General features: G+C 41.1%; 1 long non-coding RNA gene across 1 annotated transcript; it reads left to right on the top strand.

The window, feature by feature from the left end:
- The first annotated feature begins 1,245 nt into the window (after positions 1 to 1,245).
- LOC110017580 lies at positions 1,246 to 4,723 on the top strand. The gene is made up of 2 exons (XR_002293010.2): positions 1,246 to 3,825; positions 4,338 to 4,723. It is a non-coding gene; the product is annotated as an uncharacterized LOC110017580 (long non-coding RNA).
- Positions 4,724 to 16,175: the final 11,452 nt, after the last annotated feature.

Raw genomic sequence — 16,175 nt, 5'->3', positions numbered from 1 at the left:
GAAAGGGACACTTCAATATTGTATGGCTCTTTCGAAATTACATTTAAAAATATGTGGCGTTTATGGCTCTCACGGCCAAAAAGGTTCCCGACCCCTGCTTTGGACTATAACATGAGTTTTGATATCATTATGGGATGGCAACATCACTTACAGTTTGGCGACCATTTTGTGCCAAAATGTGAAGCAATTTTAAACTTCTTCAATTTTTCACCTATTTTAACCATTCTACTATTACAGTGTTCAGCTCTTTCAGTTTATTCCTTTCAGCTATGACTTTTGGTCCTTCTAATCCTTGACCCTTCAAGATATTCCAGGATATTCCAGGATTTTTGCTCCATTTGAATACATGGAGAATCCTTGAAAACCTTTGTTTCTTTCAACCATTATAACTTCAACATACTTTTAGCTAGGGACACATTGAAATGCTCAAAGGCTTTTGACGACAACATACGTTTTGGGATGGCAACACCACCTACGGTTTGCGGCCATTTTATGACAAACCCGAGGTGAATATTGCGTTTAACTGCATACGTGGCTGGAACTGAACATATTGAAATACATGGGATATGGACATATGAGGAATGTGGTCGTGGTTAACAAACAACCTCCGTTGCTAAGGATGTCCAAAAGTTATTTTTTTCAGATTCATCTGAAACTGATGTTGATTTGTTTATTATCCCTAGGCGACCCAAACATAAACTGGTTGCTATGGAGATAAAATCACTAGAAAAGCCGCCATTTTAAAAGAAAAGTGGATTTTCTCTCAACTTTTCACATGTAGCTCATACCATTGTGATACTTTTAAGCAATGTGTTTTTCCGATTGCGTTGATGATGCTGATCGCAATGCTAGCGCTTTTAACACATTAACATAACTAGCATAGTTAGCATATTTAGCATCTTAAGCTACGTTTTGAAAATTCTAACACTTTTAGCCATTTTAGCAACATTTTCACATTTTCTGCGCTACTGCCATTTCTTCTGCAAATTAGGCTTTCATTCAGCTTATTCCAGCTATGACATTTTGTTTTTTAAATCCTTGAACTTTTCAAGATATTCCAGGATTTGCAAGACTTTTTGCTCCATTGAAATACATGGGGAAACCTTGCGCTGAACTCCTTCTACAATTTTTCAAGCAACGTTTTTTTCTAAGTCATTATAGTATGCTGATCACAATGCTAGCACTTTTAGCCACTTTAGCAACATCTTCAAATTTTTAACATTTCAGCCATTTCTTCAGCAAATGCAGCTTTCATTCAGTAATACAGCATTCAATCCTGGATTTTCTTCTGGAAATGCAGCTCCTTCTAGGTAGTATTTACTATTGTGTGCCTTTCCCTTAATACAGAGTAAAAAAAAACAATAATAAAATTACTAAACCCAGTTTCTTTTCATGCGAGGTACTAGTTTAGCTCCTTCCCAAACTGGGCTTTGAATCCCAGGCAAGCCCAGAATTTTTCATGACTGCCAGACAAAGAAAGGAGCAAATGCAAAAACAAAAGCATCAAACTCACTTTTACCTGAACCCTTTTGAAGTTATAAAAATGTAATGAATTATTTAATAGTAGACATTTTTATAATTTGATATCTTGCAAAGTTGTCAGTTTAAAAATTGTTATTCTTTTTTTTTAAAGCTCCATGAGTTAAATGACAAATGCTGAATTTAAAATATCTATTCATCATACTGTAGTTTAAGGGATGCAGAGGCTAAGGTCTGTGATGCTTACAGTGTAAGTCAGTGTTAATATAATTATTTTCACATGACCTCTCACTGGAGGGAGCTGCAATCCCATTTAACTTTAAACGTGTCTGTTCAGAGACAGTAGGCAGCACAAGGATGGATTTGTTTACAGCTTTGAATTTGCATCCTGCCAGCGTTCATCATAAAAGGTAGTGATTTAAGAGCTCAGTGCTGGGTGTATCGCACACATCTCGCTGCTGTCTGTCTGGATTATTTCCCAACTCGAGCTTTGATGGTGGCAGCTCCCAATTCACAGGAAAAAGGAAATGAAGTTAGGCAGGCTGAAAGTTTATTGTGTTTGTGCAGAGGCAAAGAGGGAAATTCAAGGACTCAGCAAAAGAATTAAAGACAACAAAAACAAAGACGACCGTTTTTATGTTTTGGTATTGAAGTAAAAGCTTCTGCAATAAAGTTTTTCTTTGTGTGGGCGAGAAGCGACAGTGCAGCAGGTGGAAAGATCAGATTCAAAGCAACAACATGCTGTGTATACACTGCCATTAACTAGGTAATGAAACTATAATCTCCTTTGGGGTTTGGATCTAAGCTTCAGCCATTTGTAAAATTAAATGGTTCATGACTTTCATCATGTTGATGTCTAATCAGTTCAGGTGCTAGTAAGTGACATAATCAATGTAAAACAAACATGTTATGTCAAAATACATGAATAATATACACAGAGGCAGTTGTGTTTGCTGATGTGGAATACCCAGAATTCCTGCTCAATGGTTTGTAATTGTGTTATCGTTTGCTTTAATTATGGACTGTATGGAGGAAATGTTTGCTGGCAGAGTTCTCTCTCGACCCATTACTTCAGTACTTAGTTTCATTAATGGAATAACAGAGTCTAATGCACCTAAATGCCTAAGTGAAATGTTCATTCTCTGCTCATGAAAAAACAGCTGTATTATCTTAAAAAGAAAATGTATTTGTATTTTCCTTCACTGTATTTTAAGTTCCACTCTGATCATCTTTTGATCTTTTGTAAAAGTGTTCTCAGTGGGCTTTTGATTATGAATATGCCCTTTTTAGGCAAAATCCCATATCCTGTGTTGTTTTTTAGGACAATAATTTCTGCAGGGCTGCAGGAATTCATTGGAATTTTGCCTCTGAGTTGGAGGCGGTACGTTGGCATGGAGTGAGCCTTTCTTCATTTTTCCATTGTCCATCTGTATGGACGCTCTCCTGCTAGCTTACTGCCCCTCACACTGCCAACCAAATATTACCAGTGCGACAAAATTGGTGATTAGTTCAGGAGCAATCCAGTTTTGAGCCAGATGCCAGGTCTGATGAGAAAAATGAAGGCGTACATGGATCTAGTCATCTATAGGTGGATGCATCAGAATGGAACAAAGCACGGAGATTGCCCCGCCTATTGCATTTTCTATGCAACAAATACGATCTTTTTAAACGAAATTCTAATTTGCCACAATTTAAATAAAGAAATATTCAGAATTGCCGTTTTAATCTTACGTTTTTTTTATATGTTTTCCATTATAAGAAAAACGCTACAAGAACAAGTTCAAAACACGAAAAACACAGTGAGTCATTTGTCTAAGAGTTTTTCTTTGACAAGCTGGACTGCTACCTTAAAACGGCCTAAAACATACTGTACTTGTGTTTCTCCTGGTAAGTTTTGGTCAAGAGTTATCCTGGGTTTTTGTTTCTCCCATAGTCACACTGATCCTTGCATTTATCATCAAGAGGATCCTCTTTTCTTGCAACTCTTTTTCCCTTTGTAACCCACTTAGAAAAAGCATTTAATTTTCCTACTGGCAATTAAAGGGTTAATTTTTCATTTGCGGTAGAGATGGTTTGGCCCTCCAGGCATACCATGCAGGGCTCTGTGGAGGGTGCCATCTTGTGTCTGCGTGTTTTTTTTTCTTGCAAGCACGAGGCAGAGAAGGAGCTGCGTGACCAGCAGAGAAAGATCGGCAGTGTTATAGACGGAAGCAGAAAAATAATTTAAAGAGTTAAAATAAGCTACTTTTTGTTTTTTGAGATCGGTTACGTTGTGTGCCGAAAGAACATTTTCAGAGCGGCTACGTTGTGAACGCGTGTCGTGTATAAGAATTCTTGGAAACTCCGGTGAGTAGGAAAGAGTTGTATGTGGAGTTGACGGTTATGTTTTAAATTAAATTTTGTTAAAAAGGGGAACAAAACAATTCGGAGTATGTAGAAAATGTTAAGTTGTGTATTAACTGTGTTATAAATGTTTACTTTATTTGATCTCTTTCTGGTATACATATGCGTGAATATGTACTTTTGAAAAGTTAATTGAAAAGGTGGTTGAAGTATTAATTGTTTAAAAAGAATTGTATTATACCATGGTTATAATAATTTTATTTGTTAAAACTTTATTCATACAGTTATTTTTTTCAGATTTGTGGAAAGGGAAATTCCTTTTACTAATAGTAAATACTTGTTAAAAGGATTACTGAATTTTCTGTTCGTAAATTGGTTTTGGTGAACTACTAAAAAAAGAAAACCATAAAAACAATTTCCAAATTACAGGGAAAAGATATTGAGTCTATTGGAAGATGAGATCTCACTTGAAATATAGATTATAATGTGTCTGATTTATTCTGTACTATGTGCAGAATTGTTTTTGATGACCCTCAATTGTAGCTCGGACTACAATTCTTCGTTGGAAGTGGATGGCGAGCCAGGCGTAGAACGAGAGTATCCTGTTGAAGATTGACGTACAGTGTGGCCAGCTGTTACTGATTCCCATCAACAGGATTGAACCCAATCTGACAGGACAAGAGATAAGGAACATTCCCATACACATTAATTTATCCTACCCGGGTAGAGAACAAATTGAGTGCACAAACGAGACAAAGGACAATTTATTTTATACTATTTTTTTATAAAGCTGATTTATTTTGTAAAAGAATTCAGTTTTAGGAACAAATTATTGTTTATGTTGTTTTTCTATTTTGTGTTGTGAAAGGTAATGTAATAAACCTGCCCTCTGTTATTTAAACACATTGTTGTTTTTTCTTCTCTTCGTAAATAGAACCTAGTAACTTTGTGTAGCTTTTGCTGGTTAAGTTTGACACAAGTGCTACACCTTCAAGTTGGTTTTCTTTCTTGAATGTATTGCAGGACTCATACATTCGTTTTTCACATATACTTTGCACTACTTTGCAGGGTTTTTCTAAAACAAATAAAAAAAAAAGTATTACCTTGTTTTTCCAACAAAGAAAAAAAAGATTTCAAATACCAACTGGCCAGGGTAAAGGGAGGACTGGGGGCCTCATTTATAAAACTTTGCGTAGGATTTGCGTCAGAAATGGCGTACGGATGAAACATAGGACGTGCGTACGCAAAGAAATATTTGGATTTAGAAAACCGTGCGCACGCACATCCTGCGCATCTTTCCCTTAATAAATCACAACCGATTCTAAATGCAGCGCAGTTTTTTGCGGCTTCATGACACGCCCATATTTGTCCATAAATAGTCTGTGAAACGCCCACAAATGAATATTCATTGATTGCGGAACCATGGCAAACACACGACGCTGAAGTTGGCTTCCGATTCACAGCTTCCGATTCGCGAAGGCACAAAATAAACATTCCGCTGCATTTTTCGCATTAAGATCACCCAAAACCGGGTCCTGTTCAAAAACCGCTGGACCTGGACTGCTCAAACCTGGATAAATTATACATTAGATACTAAAGAACACATTAAATATAGTTTCTGATTTGTGAAACCTTCCTCTGATTTGTGAAAATCTGAAATAGGTTGATTTTTATCCCATTTTACACACTTAGTCCACTTCAGACCAGGTCCTGTTCAAAAACCGCAGGACCTGGACTGCTCAAACCTGGATTAAATTATAATTAAGATAGTAAAGAACACTTAAACACAGTTTCTGATTTGTGAAACCTTCCTCTGATTTGTGAAAATGTGAAATAGGTTGATTTTTTATCCCATTTTACGCACTGAGTCCACCTTAGACCAGGTCCTGTTCAAAAACCGCAGGACCTGGACTGCTCAAACCTGGATTAAATTATACATTAGATACTAAAGAACACATTAAATATAGTTTCTGATTTGTGAAACCTTCCTCTGATTTGTGAAAATCTGAAATAGATTGATTTTTATCGCATTTTACGCACTGAGTCCACCTTAGACCAGGTCCTGTTCAAAAACCGCAGGACCTGGACTGCTCAAACCTGGATTAAATAATAATTTAGATAGTAAAGAACACGTTAAACCCAGTTTCTGATTTGTGAAACCTTCCTCTGATTTGTGAAAATGTGAAATAGGTTGATTTTTATCCCATTTTACGCACTGAGTCCACCTTAGACCAGGTCCTGTTCAAAAACCGCAGGACCTGGACTGCTCAAACCTGGATTAAATTATACATTAGATACTAAAGAACACATTAAATATAGTTTCTGATTTGTGAAACCTTCCTCTGATTTGTGAAAATGTGAAATAGGTTGATTTTTATCCCATTTTACGCACTGAGTCCACCTTAGACCAGGTCCTGTTCAAAAACCGCAGGACCTGGACTGCTCAAACCTGGATTAAATTATGCATTAGATACTAAAGAATACATTAAATATAGTTTTTGATTTGTGAAACCTTCCTCTGATTTGTGAAAATGTCAAATAGGTTGATTTTTATCCCATTTTACGCACTGAGTCCACTTCAGACCGGGTCCTGTTCAAAAACCGCTGGACCTGGACTGCTCAAACCTGGATTAAATTATGCATTAGATACTAAAGAACACATTAAATACAGTTTCTGATTTGTGAAACCTTTCTCTGATTTGTGAAAATGTGAAATAGATTGATTTTTATCGCATTTTACGCCCAGAGTCCACCTTAGACCAGGTCCTGTTCAAAAACCGCAGGACCTGGACTGCTCAAACCTGGATTAAATTATAATTAAGATAGTAAAGAACACAATAAACCCAGTTTCTGATTTGTGAAACCTTCCTCTGATTTGTAAAAAATCTAAAATAGATTGATGTTTATCGCATTTTACGCACTGAGTCCACCTTAGACTAGGTCCTGTCCAAAACCGCAGGACCTGGACTGCTCAAACCTGGATTAAATAATAATTTAGATACTAAAGAACACAATAAATGCTGTTTCTGATTTGTGAAACCTTCCTCTGATTTGTGAAAATGTGAAATAAGTTGATTTTTAATCACATTTTACGCACTAAGTCCACTTCAGACCGGGTCCTGTTCAAACACCACTGTGGGAAAAAGTATCATTTCATCGAATTTTATGCAATTTAAGGATAATGGGGACAAGGGAAGGACAACTTTAAGGAAAACACCATAACAGGGACTTTAAAGTAAATCAGAAAACAAACCAAGAAATATTGAACAGAAAAACAAAACTTAAGTCAGTGGTACATGCTAACCATGACCATAACTATTTGTCCAATCTGACATCTGTTTCCCAGTTTCTTTTGTATGTTGAGATTTTGAGACTCAGTGCGTAAAATGCTATAAAAATCAACCTATTTCACATTTTCACAAATCAGAGGAAGGTTTCACGAATCAGAAACAGTGTTTAATGTGTTCTTTACTATCTTAATTATAATTTAATCCAGGTTTGAGCAGTCCAGGTCCAGCGGTTTTTGAACAGGACCCGGTCTGAAGTGGACTCAGTGCGTAAAATGGGATAAAAATCAACCTATTTGACATTTTCACAAATCAGAGGAAGGTTTCACAAATCAGAAACTGTGTTTATTGTGTTCTTTACTATTTTAATTATAATTTAATCCAGGTTTGAGCAGTCCAGGTCCAGCGGTTTTCAAACAGGACCTAGTCTAAGGTGGACTCTGGGCGTAAAATGCTGTAAAAATCAATCTATTTCAGATTTTCACAAATCAGAGGAAGGTTTCACAAATCAAAAACTATATTTAATGTATTCTTTAGTATCTAATGCATAATTTAATCCAGGTTTGAGCAGTCCAGGTCCTGCGGTTTTGGAACAGGACCTGGTCTAAGGTGGACTCAGTGCGTAAAATGCGATAAAAATCAATCTATTTCAGATTTTCACAAATCAGAGGAAGGTTTCACAAATCAGAAACTGTGTGTAAGTGTTCTTTACCATCTTAATTATAATTTAATCCAGGTTTGAGCAGTCCAGGTCCTGCGGTTTTTGAACAGGACCTGGTCTGAAGTGGACTAAGTGTGTAAAATGGGATAAAAAATCAACCTATTTCACATTTTCACAAATCAGAGGAAGGTTTCACAAATCAGAAACTGGGTTTAACGTGTTCTTTACTATCTAAATTATTATTTAATCCAGGTTTGAGCAGTCCAGGTCCTGCGGTTTTTGAACAGGACCTGGTCTAAGGTGGACTCAGTGCGTAAAATGCGATAAACATCAATCTATTTCAGATTTTCACAAATCAGAGGAAGGTTTCACAAATCAGAAACTATATTTAATGTGTTCTTTAGTATCTAATGTATAATTTAATCCAGGTTTGAGCAGTCCAGGTCCTGCGGTTTTTGAACAGGACCTGGTCTAAGGTGGACTCAGTGCGTAAAATGGGATAAAAAATCAACCTATTTCACATTTTCACAAATCAGAGGAAGGTTTCACAAATCAGAAACTGGGTTTAACGTGTTCTTTACTATCTAAATTATTATTTAATCCAGGTTTGAGCAGTCCAGGTCCTGCGGTTTTTGAACAGGACCTGGTCTAAGGTGGACTCAGTGCGTAAAATGCGATAAACATCAATCTATTTCAGATTTTCACAAATCAGAGGAAGGTTTCACAAATCAGAAACTATATTTAATGTGTTCTTTAGTATCTAATGTATAATTTAATCCAGGTTTGAGCAGTCCAGGTCCTGCGGTTTTTGAACAGGACCTGGTCTAAGGTGGACTCAGTGCGTAAAATGGGATAAAAAATCAACCTATTTCACATTTTCACAAATCAGAGGAAGGTTTCACAAATCAGAAACTGGGTTTAACGTGTTCTTTACTATCTAAATTATTATTTAATCCAGGTTTGAGCAGTCCAGGTCCTGCGGTTTTTGAACAGGACCTGGTCTAAGGTGGACTCAGTGCGTAAAATGCGATAAACATCAATCTATTTCAGATTTTCACAAATCAGAGGAAGGTTTCACAAATCAGAAACTATATTTAATGTGTTCTTTAGTATCTAATGTATAATTTAATCCAGGTTTGAGCAGTCCAGGTCCTGCGGTTTTTGAACAGGACCCGGTTTTGGGTGATCTTAATGCGAAAAATGCAGCGGAATGTTTATTTTGTGCCTTCGCGAATCGGAAGCTGTGAATCGGAAGCCAACTTCAGCGTCGTGGCAAACACCGAGAGGAAATCAAAAAAACGTAACTTCACTCAATGTGAAGTAGAAGTTATCGTTGGCGAGGTGGAAAAGAGGAGAAAAGTGTTGTTTGGAGGGCACAGTGTGGGCATTACTAATGCCAAAAAGGCACGTGAGCGGCAGACGCCGTAAATGCTGTAGCCTCACAACCATTCGAGGTTGTGAGGCTACAGCGGGGGGGGGGGGGGACACCGGAGCGCCAGATGCATGCGCCGGGGGGGACCGGAGGGCCAGATGCACCGGGTGACACGCGTGGTTCCTCCGAGTGCTCCTCTGTAACGCCGGGCCCAAAAGCCCGCAGAGGTCCAACAGGACGGCTCGAGGAAGTGGGAACCGGCTCATAAGCCACTCGTCCTCGTTTGCCAACAAGTCTTCTTGCTGTCTACAGATGCGTTCACTCTGAATTCTTCCATTTGCCACATCTTCTTAGAGCGCAAGATCAGCCATTGTGCGTCATTACGCATTGTGATGGGGCATTTATTTCCCTCCATTTAATTACATCTGACAAGCTACAGATGTCTGTAATAATCGACGTGGAAATGGGAAATTGTTCCGCGCAAATGTAATTTCTTGTTGCTTTCTGAATGGTTGAGACATACGCCATACATTGTTTTATCAAAAATAAAACAAACTAAAGGCATATGCATGAATATCATAATTCTGTAGCTTATGAAGAAATGTTTTACTATGAAAACAACTTTCCCTAGTGGACAATTAGTACGTCTGTCCGTCCGTCCGCACGCCCGCACTGATATCTGCTCCGCCAGACAGACACACTGACGAGAATATCAGTTTTGTACATTATTTCGTTCTGTTAACTAAATTATTTATGAGGATGAATTGCACTACATGCCAATATTGCAGAACATATTTCACCTTACTTTTTCCAAATAAGTGTTCATTTGAATTTCTGTTGTAATTTTCGTTTGATTTTTTTTGTTTGTTTCACTGCTGATCGATCAAACGGGTGTTCGTGTAGGCTGTTAATTGTAAGACTTGCTTTGTGAAGTCTTCATGTTATTTATGAGAGGCAGTATTGTCATTTTCACTTTCACGTGTTTCTTCCATCTGCCGACGGCGTCGCCGTTTCTCATTTCACCCGTTTTTGTGCGTACGCCTGGGTCAGAGCTTGCGTGAAGGACCGCGCATTTTCCCGTCAAGTTTGCTTTTTATAAATCTCAGCTATTGCGTAGAGAGTGGCGTACGCCTTCTTTTGTGCGTACGCAACGTTTATAAATGAGGCCCTGGGTGTCCATACTGCGCCATGACCCAAACCTGGATGGATTGGTTAATATGGGTAATTTTAATTTATTATCATTTTCTTAATTGACTGATATACAGTACAGACCAAAATTTAGGACACACCTTCTTATTCAAAGAGTTTTCTTTATTTTCATGACTAAGAAAATTGTACATTCACACTAAAGGCATCAATACTATGACTTAACACATGTGGAATTATATACATACCAAAAAGTGTGAAACAACTGAAAACATTTCATATTCTAGGTTCTTCATAGTAGCCACCTTTTGCTTTGATTCCTGCTTTGCACTGTACCTACTTACTCTTTTTATATTTAAGCAACTGGGTGCATGAAACTGTAATTGTTAAATGATGTAGTTTTTGCAGAATTTTTTTTATATTCCTTTTGCATCTTGTGTAGGACTTGTGTGAATATTTAATTACTTAAGGAGCCTCTGCGGTGAAATAGCGAGCCCATATCATTACCCTCCATCCCCATGCTAGAGAGTTTGAAGATATTCATGTTATGGATCATCAACAAGATTGTTTTAAAACTTACTAAGTTCTTTTTAGGGAGGAGAGGGTCTTCTGACCAGCCAATTCAACAATCCATTAACTTGCTGCTAACATGCTAACTGAACATTTTTGGACATTTAGACCTAAAGCTAAAGATTTTTTTTTTAGTGTAAAGTCCACTACAACAAAAAAAAGAAAAGGCTAAATGTTATTTTCCATTAACTGTATGAATACTAGTGAGAAGATGCCTTTCATGGCTCTAATGTTTTACATAACACTGGAAACAAAGCAGCTTTTTCCAGTAATTTCTTGTAATCAGGCTCTTTCCTGCCATATTACAATATCTTTTAAAATCACATTTAACAAGAACATCAACTTTCCCATCAAAGAACACAACCAAGCTGGAAAAACGTCTTTGAGGTTTTTCTGTATTGATCAAAATTCCCCGAATAGCTTTTCAAGTTCGCCTCTTTGGAGTTAGAATAGGCCAGCTCCAAACATATAGGACTAGATATGACTTAAAGACATATTGATCTCTTTGAAGCCAAAGTCAAAGAACCGGGGTTTTACTTTCCACTGTATGAGAGAACTTGTGGATTTGAAGCGCTGTGATCCCATCCGAGTGATGCTTCTTTAACTTGGGTTAAAGGAAAAATACCATGTGTATGTACCAAAAAAACCCCAAAACAAATCAACAAGCTAATAGTGTCCTGACCTCCTCTGCCTCCATTTAATTCATTTCCTCTTTTCTTTGCTAATTAAGAACCTGACATTTAGTTTGTGTCACCTTAATTGACAATGACCCCTGGCTCTCAACAGTGGTTCTATAACCTGTCCTCGGGACCCACATGCTGCTAGTCATCTATCTCACTGGGGTCTTAATGGCAGGTAATTACATTCACCTGGTATCGCAGGTGTCAATTAGTCCCAACTGATACAACCTGAGTAAAGAGCAGCAGGCTTTTGAAGCCACAGCCAGTGAGGCGCTTGTTATAGGAAAAATAAAAACAGATCAAGTTATTTCCCAATTAGGAAGTCAGTGAGTGAACACTTTTCAAACTCTTTCAAAATGCCCAATCAATAGCTTCTCATTAATTTGAGCCTTGCGTTCATCCAACTTTTCAAAGGCGAGGTCACAACTGGCAGCGTTCACATAAACCAGAGGTAATTAGTGCCGCCTTTGGTGAAGTTTCCTGGTGCTTGCTCCAGCAGCTATGCATTCAATTGGTTGGTAACAACGTCCCAATACGCGCCCCTCCATTATTCATCAGGCGGCTTTATACATTGTGTATTTTTCCCAATTAGGGTTGATTTGTTAACATTTTGTTGTATCTCAACAAAGCTGTATTACATTCTCATGTAAAGGGGTTTTTGCGTGCTCTAGAATGAGTTCAAATAAAGCCAACAAGTCTGTTTGGTGACATAAAAATGCACACAATTGCTCATAAAGACTGCCATCAAATTTTTTAGGCTTCGAGTTCATCAAAATCTAAGAGATTAAAGGAAAGCAAATAAATTACAAGCAGCAAAGCCAAACAAAGAGTCGAAAGATGCTGACATGCTTCATAGAATCGCAAACAAATGATTGTGTACAAAGTTAAATGGGATATTTCAGCTAAAAATTCAAGATTCAACTATCTGGTAGAAATGTAACTATGGTTTGTTTGGTTTTTAAGCCAAGGAATCTTTGTGCGTATGGAACCATTACACATACGGACAATTGTTGTTTGCCTTCTAGCATATCCCTTCAGGGGTCGCCACAGCAAATCAGCTTTTACTGATTTGCACTGGTGGTTTGGCAGAGAATTTTTTACACCGGATGCCCGTCCTGACACAATCCTGTATTTTATCCGTGCTGGGGGCCGGCACAGGGGGACCCAGACTTAGGCCTCCTTGTAGAGTCTTGCCCAAAGACCCACACTCAATTAAGCTCATCGAGCCCCCTGGGAATATAACCCTGATTTCCTGTGTGTTGTTGGGCCTTGTTACTTTTGTCTATTTCTAAATCTATTAAATTAGTGATGTGCTCCTTTAATCAGGGTGGATTCTTATTTTCTTTGTTTATTTCAGGGGAAACAGGCCAGCCTTCATTTTCCACATTAGTCCACACCAAGTGTGCAGATGTGAATCAGTCTCACTCTGCTTCCAAACAGACTGCTGTGGTTTTCAGAAATATGCACCTGTTGCAAAAAGATAGTCTCGTACCAAGAAGTGCAGCCCACAAGATTGTTTACAGATTTTTGTCTACTTGTAAAGGGAGCACAAAACGAACAAAACAAATTTAAAAAACAATGTCTGCGCATGCACCAAAGAAGCGGACCAACTGACTTTCCTGGTGTGAATAAGCCCTCAGATTTAGAGCCAGCAAAAAGATGATGATAGAGGAATTAGATAAAGTTTCTAAATAAAAAGCTACATCTATTAGCCCACATCACCTTCAGGTGGTTCTTTTGCTTCTGTCCTCAGCAATTTTCAGGTGCTGCACTTCCAAAACACACTCAGTGAAAGTCCAGGTTGAAAAAAGCCACCCAGTGTCTGCTAAGCAACGGCAGAGCAATGAGGGAGGGGAGGGGTCGCGATGGGACACTTGTCTCTCCAATAAAAAGCCCCCCCCCCCATTTTTGAGTCAATATTAGTTTTACTATTGACAAAAATCATACAATAATCCCTTTTCAAAAAAACTGTCGTTTTCTATATAGTTTCCTGTGGCGGTGGGAGTTCATCATAAATTTGCCTCTGAGTTGTGAGTGCAGAGCGCAAAAATTCATCTCTCTTTCATGATGATGTCAAAGGTGGACCGGAATGTGTGTAATATTTGTGCTGATCCTTAGTATTTTTTTTGGTGTTGGGTGGTTTTGTATGTTGAGCTGTTTTTTTTTTTTTTTTAACTCTTGCATGCATTTTAAATTGTGTTGGATAATGGACCTGATTACACACACTTGGACCTCATTGGGCAGAACTCCTCACCGCCGCTTAAATGGAACTCTGAGCAGTTGCCCGGGGGGGAAATGAACAAGCACCTGAGGCAGACGCACAAAGTGCAGCGCAAGCAAGCAAGCAAGCAAGCAGGCACAGCTGATCGCCAGTTCGACGCCGACATTGAAGACGCAGCGGGAGCCTTGTGAGACGGGGGGCGTCGACTGTGCGGAGGAACACCGAGGCTGACCGGGAAGTTGCGCGTGGGACCTGAAGGCCTGACAATCGGTGCATAAAGGAAAGTCTGCCCTCGGCCGGTTGGCCTCCTCGGTCCCGTCAAGGCCTGACCAGAGCTCCTCTAGGGCCGGCGTCTGGGGGTGGGGGCCTGGGCTTGCTCCGGGGGGGGTGACGCTTTCTGGCTCCTCTCTCTCTGTGTGGGGCGGGTGGTGCCGGGCCTGGGGTGTCAGCGCCTCCGGGGGTGGGCCCCCTGGGCTGGGTGGCCCTGGCCCCTTTGCTGGGCGTGGGGGCTGGGGGACAGCTGTTTGACCACCAGGGGACAGTCTACCAGCTGTCCCCAACTTACCCCCTTCCTCATATAACCTCATATTAGGGTGAGGGGGTGGGGGGTCTAGCCTGCGATGCGCCTTGGGGGGGAGCTACTTGGCAGTGGCCCCCCTCCTATGGTTGCCATATGGAGTGGGCCCCCCCTCTATCGGCTTTATTTGCACCTTAGACATGTAGGGTCCTTGGTAGGGGGGTGCTTGGACATCACTGCAAGCAAGCAGCAGATGTCCTCCTGGGACCCTACCCGCCAATTTTAACCGCACCTTAGACATTTAGGGCCCCTTGGTGGGGAGGGTGAGGGGACATCACTGTGAGTAATCAGGAGATGTCCCCTTAGTGCCCTACTCTCCAATTTTAACTGCACCCCCCTTAGTACACACACCCCTCCCCCTTCAATATATACATTCCAACATAAACACACACACATGCACACACACACACCCTCAAACACACATACACACACACACATTTTGCAAGGAAGGTGGGACCTGGGTCCATCTGTCCCCTACCCCTTCCCTGGTGGGGGGTGCGGGCCCCTTGGCGACGGCGGCCGTGTCCCCTGGGTGCCGGCTCCCTGGGCCCGGCGGTGCTCTCTCCGCACGGTGGGGGGGTTCACATTACACCTGAGCCGGGGGTGTTCGTGTCCCTGGGTGGTGGGTCCTGGTCCTTGCCCCTGAGCGCTGGGCCCCGCCAAACTTCCAACAGTGGCCGAGCCTGGTCGGGCCATATTTACAACACCCCTTGTGGGCCACCCTTTTTTTCCCCGGGGTTCCCCCCTCCTGGGCGGGGGCGGCGGGCCCCTGCCTTGCTCCTCCCTGGACCAACCGTGGGCCGGGTGGGTGGCTGCCTGGGGTGCGGAGCGGGTCTCCCTTGGGGGGTCCTGGCTCGTACCTGGGGTTGGGGCGGGGGGATGCCCGGAACTCCTGGGTGGTGGTGGCGTGCTCGTCTGGGGCTGTGGGCGTCCTTCTCCGGTGGGGCCTTGCGTTGGGCTCTTCCGGCGCGGCGGGGGGGCTGCTTTCCTGGCTGGGCTGGGGCGGCGCTCTCTTTCCCTTCGCGCCTCCCTGCTCTCTGGCTCTGGGGGCCTCGCGGCGGTCCTGCTGGCCCTGGCCTGGGTGGCAGTCTTGGTCGCCCGGGGGGCGGTTGTGCCCTGCCTGTTCCCGTGTGGCGTTGGGGGAATTCCGGCTGCCGCTGCTGCTGCGGCGGGGGTCTGGGTGTGGGGGTGGCTGGGCGCTCCTCCTCCTTCTTTTCACATTCCACCATCCATTTTAGAAGAACATAAACACTCACCTGAGCACAGGTGTTAGCTCACCTTTGTACTAATAGTTTGCATGATTGAATGAATGAAAGATTTCACACTAGTTGGTTTAAAGGCGTAGGTATGCGTTCGTGAACACTATCTGTTTTGTGTACATGTTGACATGTGGACATTTTTTGCAGCTAGCAGGTGTGTTGATAACATTTGAGTGTGTGCGGACAGGCCCCGCCCTTTTTGTACTACATTTGAACCGTACCGTAATGATAAACAACCAGTAAACCTTTCTGCTCAATGCTGCTTCATGGTCTTACCCCTCCCTCTCACTATCACCCCCCCCCCCTCTCTAACATCTCTCTCTCTTCTTCCCTTCTTTCCTTGTCCGTCCGGTCCAACACCAAAGATTTTCAAACATGGTTGAAATTAATAAAGTTTGGCCTCAATTACAAAAGGGGTTTATTCAGTCATGCCTTTGGTTTGTCTGAAGATTAATAACCCTTCTTGTTAAAGTAAAATATGTCCAACACAAGAGGCCCTCAGCTCTCATCTGCCTGCCTAGCTGTTGGACAGGACAAGTTAAAAAAATAAATAAAAAAAAAGGAAAGTCTGCTCTCCTTA

This window comes from Oryzias latipes, chromosome 22, assembly GCF_002234675.1.
Source record: "Oryzias latipes chromosome 22, ASM223467v1".
Lineage (NCBI taxonomy): Eukaryota > Metazoa > Chordata > Actinopteri > Beloniformes > Adrianichthyidae > Oryzias > Oryzias latipes.
This window is presented reverse-complemented; position numbering and strand designations above follow the sequence as displayed.